This window comes from Athene cunicularia, assembly GCF_003259725.1.
Source record: "Athene cunicularia isolate RWA chromosome 19 unlocalized genomic scaffold, athCun1 chr19_part1, whole genome shotgun sequence".
Taxonomy (NCBI): domain Eukaryota; kingdom Metazoa; phylum Chordata; class Aves; order Strigiformes; family Strigidae; genus Athene; species Athene cunicularia.
This window is the reverse complement of record NW_020799124.1, coordinates 3,911,919-3,917,466: the sequence shown is the minus strand read 5'-3', so window position 1 is coordinate 3,917,466 and position 5,548 is coordinate 3,911,919. Positions and strand designations below refer to the sequence as shown.

Genomic DNA, 5,548 nt, shown 5'->3' with positions numbered 1-5,548 from the left:
GGGGGGTGGGGGTGGGGTAGGGGGGGGAAACAACCCCATTACCACCACCAAAACCACCCCAGCCTTTTCACAGCTGGGATCCAGGCATCTGGAGCTCCACTGAATTAATGAGATGCCTGTGAGAGAACCCCGAAGCAGATTTCTCCCCTGCTCCCAAGACTGGCCTGCATAAACCACCAGTAAAACAGCAAGGCAAATCCTTTTCAAAACAGGAGGGAAGGGCTGAATTCCTCCCTTCTGCACCTTGGCAAATCTCCTGCCAACAAGCCGGCAGCCTCAGTCGCTGTTACAGCTTAAAGGCCAAACCCTGGACATCTGCAGAGCCCATCTCCAGCTGCTTGTTTTTCCTCTCGCGTGTGCTGGACTCGGCCACTGTCCCCGATGGGAGTTCCCACACCGCCTCTCGCCATCTCTCCACAAAGGGCCGTTCATGGAGCAAGTGTCAAACAGCACCAGCCCCTCGTTCTCGCGCCAGCCGGCATGGCCCGAGCAGGGGTGTGCCCCTTTGGCAGGAGAGATGCTGGAAACGTTGGCTTTAACGGGGAGCCTGGGCTTCTTCCCAGAATGCTTGTACCAGCCTCAGATTTTGAGGGCCTTCCTCTCTTCCTCCTCCTCCTCTGACCTTCAGCTGTGCAGAGAGGAGGAGAACCAGAGGTGAAGTCTTTCAGGTAGTCCAGGCTCCCCTTCCTGGGGGACCAGCTCCTGCTGGTGCCCAACCACAGAGCCAGCGTGGAGCAGGGTTGGGGTTGGTGGATGTGTGAGCTTCCCCATGGAGCTGCAGTGCAGGGAGACATCACCTCGTCGTTAGCAACGCTGGATTTCTTCCCAAACTCCTCTGTACCCTTTTTGGGGGACTTTGAAGGCATATGCCCAACCATGAACAATTGAATCCTGTATGGGTTTAGGGGCAGATCAACCAGTTGTGCCTGCTTTATTTTAACTCAAGCTTCACTTGCATGTGCAGGAAAAAGAAGTCCTGTACCAGTTTGGCAGGTGAGGAGCAATCATGCTGTCGGATGCCTTCTTGGGAGGGTCGTGATCCCCACCAGGTCAGGTTTGGGCCTCAAGACTATATTTATAGGGGCTGTGCTCACTAGGGATTGTGGAACTGGGGAGGGGGGGATCAGCCACGCTCCAGCAAAATGAGCTGCATCTACCCAAACCCAGAGCTTCGCTGGGACCAGAGAGGGTGAAATGAGAAATCCTTGGCTGAGGCAGAACCTGGACTCACGCTGTCTCTGCCTGTTCATGCTTCAGCACTGTCCCCTCTCGGGTGCAGGCTGGTCCCCTTCCCTCTCCTCAGCCCCAGGGCTGTGGGAGGGCAGATTTGATGCTTGGTTGGTAAAATCCTCTTTTCTCTTTGCACCACCGGCAGGTCAGCCTGCACTTGAACAGGCAGGAGTTGATCACAGGATTCGAGCAGAAAGGATAAATCTGCAGAGATTCAATCCTCACTGGTCAGGTTTTCTACGGCCGCTCTGTGCGCCCTGCTGCTGCAGCAAGGTGTGCACTAACAGGTATGCTAACACCGACTCCTGAGGATGTATTTTCAGGCTTAGGGGCTGGCTGTGGCGTGCAGAGAGCTGTAGGGATGATGTCCGTTGCAGAGCAGCAGCAGCTGTGGGGAGGGACGTTTACTCCAGTGTTACAAATCTTCCCGAGTCCGCTGCTGCTTCATTTATTTCCTCTCCTGAACAGTGGTTGAAAGTACGTTGGGATTACAAACGGCCCTTCCCCAAGGACAGATTATCTTGAGGTGCGTGTGCAGGATGGTTCACACGTTATCAAATGCAATAGCTGGGGAGGGGTAACATGGGTTTGCAGAGATTCATTATTCCCGTGGAGGGATGAATAATTTATAGATTAATTTTTCTTTACTCTATGGATTGACTCTAAATTATGAATAACTGAAGGCGATGTTCAAGTTATCATCATGTGTCTTTCCCCAAAGGCTTCCCCTGTTTCATTCTCCACATTTCATTCTGGAGATAAAAGGAAATAAAAGGAAAACCGAATTTTTATTTTGGGCCTTTGAAGAATGCTACAGGTCTGGGTGTTCACAGTTCATTCCACTTATAGAGAGCAAGTCCACATTTTTCTACTTTTGGTGTAAAGGTTTAGTCCCCTGGCTCTTGAGTATTTATCAGATTTGGCACGTCTGTATGTGTATGTTAGCTGTTTGGGGTTTACATCTCTGGGGAATAAAGGATGATTATTTTTTTTTTCTTTTCTGTATACAATGTCACTTTTTATGTTTTTTGGCCGAGGTATAGTTCTGACTGTGTGTTGGAGTGTGACACTAAAATGAATTAAATGGTTACTGATGTCCATCTGCTGGGTGTTTTCTGTACAACTGCCACGCAGCAAACCCCAGGGCTGGGACGGACCTCACCCAAAACACGCCGGACCCAGGGCTCTGTGCTATCCATCTCCACTGCTCTCTCCTACAGCTTCTCTCTTTTCTGGCTTTTCCAACTTCAGCTGCTTCAGCACGTAACTCTCCACAGGCAGCGGCTGCGTTCGCAGCGGGGCCCCGCACTGTGCCCTTGCACTGAGCTGACCTTGTGCCCCTAAATAATCAGATCGTTTCTGATGATTTTAACGGCTGGAGAGAGCCTAATTTTTCCTTCGAAATTAATTAAGAGGTAGTGCCTTTTTTCCACACGATGCGTGACGTTGGAGGAGTTTCTTGCGCTTGGAGAATTAATGACTCATTTGCTTTTCTCCTACCGCTCTGCCGCTCCTGCCCCCTCCGCCCTTGGGCAGGAGCAGCCCACGCCAGGCCACGCGGGTGTTTATTTCTTTCACCAGATTTACAGCCGTGAGTTTGAGCGTTGGGAGTGATGATGTCCAAGTCTCCACAAGCCTTTTCTTGGCTGCAGCTGGGTGGGTGGCAGACGTGCATGCTGTTCGGCAGCATCAGGCCACAGCTCTGCTGTGCTTAGGAAAAGGAGCTGAAGTGTTTGTCTTTGGGCTGTGTCAGAAAAGGCTTTGGCAGAAGGCGTTCCTCCGTGTGCTGGCTCTGCTGGGGCCGATTACACCAGCTAGTGCTACCATCACCCAAAAATTTCTAGGTTAAAGCTTGTGTTCATTCCCTTCTCGCAGCCCGAGCAGCTCCGCCAGTCCTGAGCCACAGTCTGGGTGGGAGCACATGGGCTCGAGTACTTGGCTGAGCTTGCCTTTGAGAGCACAGGGGGGGTGTCTGGGGGTGGTGGTGAGCTGGTGGGGGGGACCCTGCTGGGACTCTGCCTGGGATATGGGGTCACCAGGACCAGAGTACACAGGTTTCCCTGTGCTCAGGCCTCTGGGAAGTGGTGGGGCCCTCCCTCTCCCAACACGGAGACCTCACGGGGCTGCTGTCGGGGTCTGGATCCCACGGGGAGGGGAAAATCAGCCTGTGCCAGTTGCAGCACATGGGAAAACCTCGGCTTGTGGCTCAGCGGTTTATGGAGGGCGGCAGCAGCAGGGCTGTAAAATCTGATCAAAACTCGGCAACTTCAGCCACGTGCTGTCAGCGCTTATCCCTGCAGCCGACCCCCCCGGACCGTTCCCAGGGCTCCTTGTTGATCCCGTCACACAGAAGCGTCGCCGTGAGCGTGACTCCCGTGCCCGGTGGATTCGTGGTTTGCTCCTTGGGGAGCAGCCTGACATTTCCCATCGTTTGGAAATCATTTTCTATCGTCACCAAATATCATGGGATCCTTCTGATTTGCTTCCCCCTGCCCGCAGCCCTGGCTCCCCCCACCACATCAATGTGCCTATTGTTCAGTTGTTGATTAACCCAAGCACACCCGGCCCGGTGGAAAGTCCTTTATGGAAGGAGGATCTTGATAAGATACTCCTATCTGCTTTGTCCCGGCTGTGTGCAGGCAGTTAAAAAGTAAATAATGTGGACAAACAGGCTGTGATGTACGGGCATGGGAAAAGATTTTCAATGCCATCGGGGATTGCACAGATCAGTACGGTTTGAGAGGCTTAAAAACAGACAGGCTTTCTGAGAGGGCAGAGCACAGTGGCTATCGATAGTGTTGTAGTTACAGAGCAGTTAAAATTCTGGTTGAACACTTCCTTTTCATCCTAGCAGGAGAATTTGCAGCTCTGGGTGTTGGCGCTGCAGCAGAACCTTGGGTCTGAGGCTGGTGCAAGGCGGGGTGGGCTGCAGAGCCCCCTTGGCTGCTCAAACATCTCCATTTCCCCTGCCAAGCCCAGAAATGAGAGCCTAGAAGGGCACAAAAAAAATCAGCACTTGTGTCAAGCCGGGCCAGAGTGGGAGGGGTTTTTTTGGTCAGTAAATAAAGGGCAGCAAGATTTCCAGAAGCCGGTGCAGCTCTGCTTATCCCAGGCATGGCCGCCTGCAGCCTCACGCTGCTGCCCAGGCACCGAGACCCCTCGGGCTCGGACCCTGATCCCACGGGAGCGGCGTTGGGGGCACCCACAGCCCTCAGAGGTGGCTGCTGGGAGGTGCCGCAGGTTCCCCCCCCCCCCCAATTGCACTAACTCGGCTATTGGCAGCGTGGTTATTAGCCCAGGAGCTGCACGGCAGCTCTGAAATAATGATCATGTTCATCTGGAAACTGCTCCAGCGCCTTCTGAGGCGTCTAATTTCATAAAGGGCTTTTATGGGAGATTTTAGAGCAAGGAACGATCACTTTTCCCATTGCTCGAGGAGACCAGAATCTCTTTTTTGGGATGTGTTTCAATCAAAAGGAAGAAAACACCTGTCCAGCACATTTGCTCAGACCCCAAAGATTTCAATCACAATTTTTAATGTTCTTTTTCTTTCCATCTGCATTTTTCAGCAAAGACAAACAGCCTCATAGTATTTCTTCAAAGGAATGTAAATTCCTTGAGGAAGTCTCCGGAGTTCCCAGCACCACATAGCTGCAAACCACAGACGCCTACGGCTGAAAGTTCTGCTCTGCTTTTAATTTTGGGGCAGGGAAGGAATTCTTTTCAGGGGTTTGGGTTCACTTGCGCTGGGCCCATCAGGCCAGACTGCTTGTTACTGCACAGGGGAGTGTTGACTTTGGCTGCCTGCAGACAGTTGCTTTCCCTCCACAAGAGTATTCCCCCACTGAATCTGATGACACGGCGTAATTATTTCATTAGGATTTTCCAGAAAAACGTTCCCTCCGTCTCCTCTAGTGCTAGAAAGACCTTTTGCCTCTGTTTTCTCGTTTCAGCTTCGGCGGCTTTGCCTAAAAAATGCAATTAAGGGTGGCAGCGCTGCTGATGGAGTCGGAATCCTCAGGATGAGGGAGTGAGAAAGAGCAGCCTGGAGGGAAAACCGTGAGTTTTGAAGGGTGCTGTTAAACTCCCGGGGTGAGCGAAGCCTGTGCGCAAGAGCTGCTGCTTTGCGGCCGCCGCAAGGCCCCTGTTTCCGCTCTTCGAGGAAGCCGGGGCGGCCGCTGCCGAGGTTGAGCAATGGGAGCGGGTGGTTGGACCCCGAACCACGGTGTCCCCTGTTCCCTCCCCAGTCCCCGCTCTCATCCCCAGCGGGCTCCTGCGCTGCCGTTAACCCCCGCGGCCGGGCCCAGGCTGCCCCTCG

At 53.1% G+C, this 5,548-nt stretch overlaps 1 protein-coding gene across 1 annotated transcript in view; it reads left to right on the top strand.

Annotated features, from left to right (window-relative positions):
* Positions 1-2,333, top strand: part of VPS53 (VPS53, GARP complex subunit) — a 65,165-nt gene extending 62,832 nt beyond the window's left edge. Inside the window, exons 22-23 of the mRNA XM_026861459.1 lie at positions 21-993; positions 1,376-2,333. The gene's annotated coding sequence lies outside the window, so the exon portion shown is untranslated. The remainder of the gene's footprint in view (positions 1-20; positions 994-1,375) is intronic.
* The last annotated feature ends 3,215 nt before the right edge of the window (positions 2,334-5,548 follow it).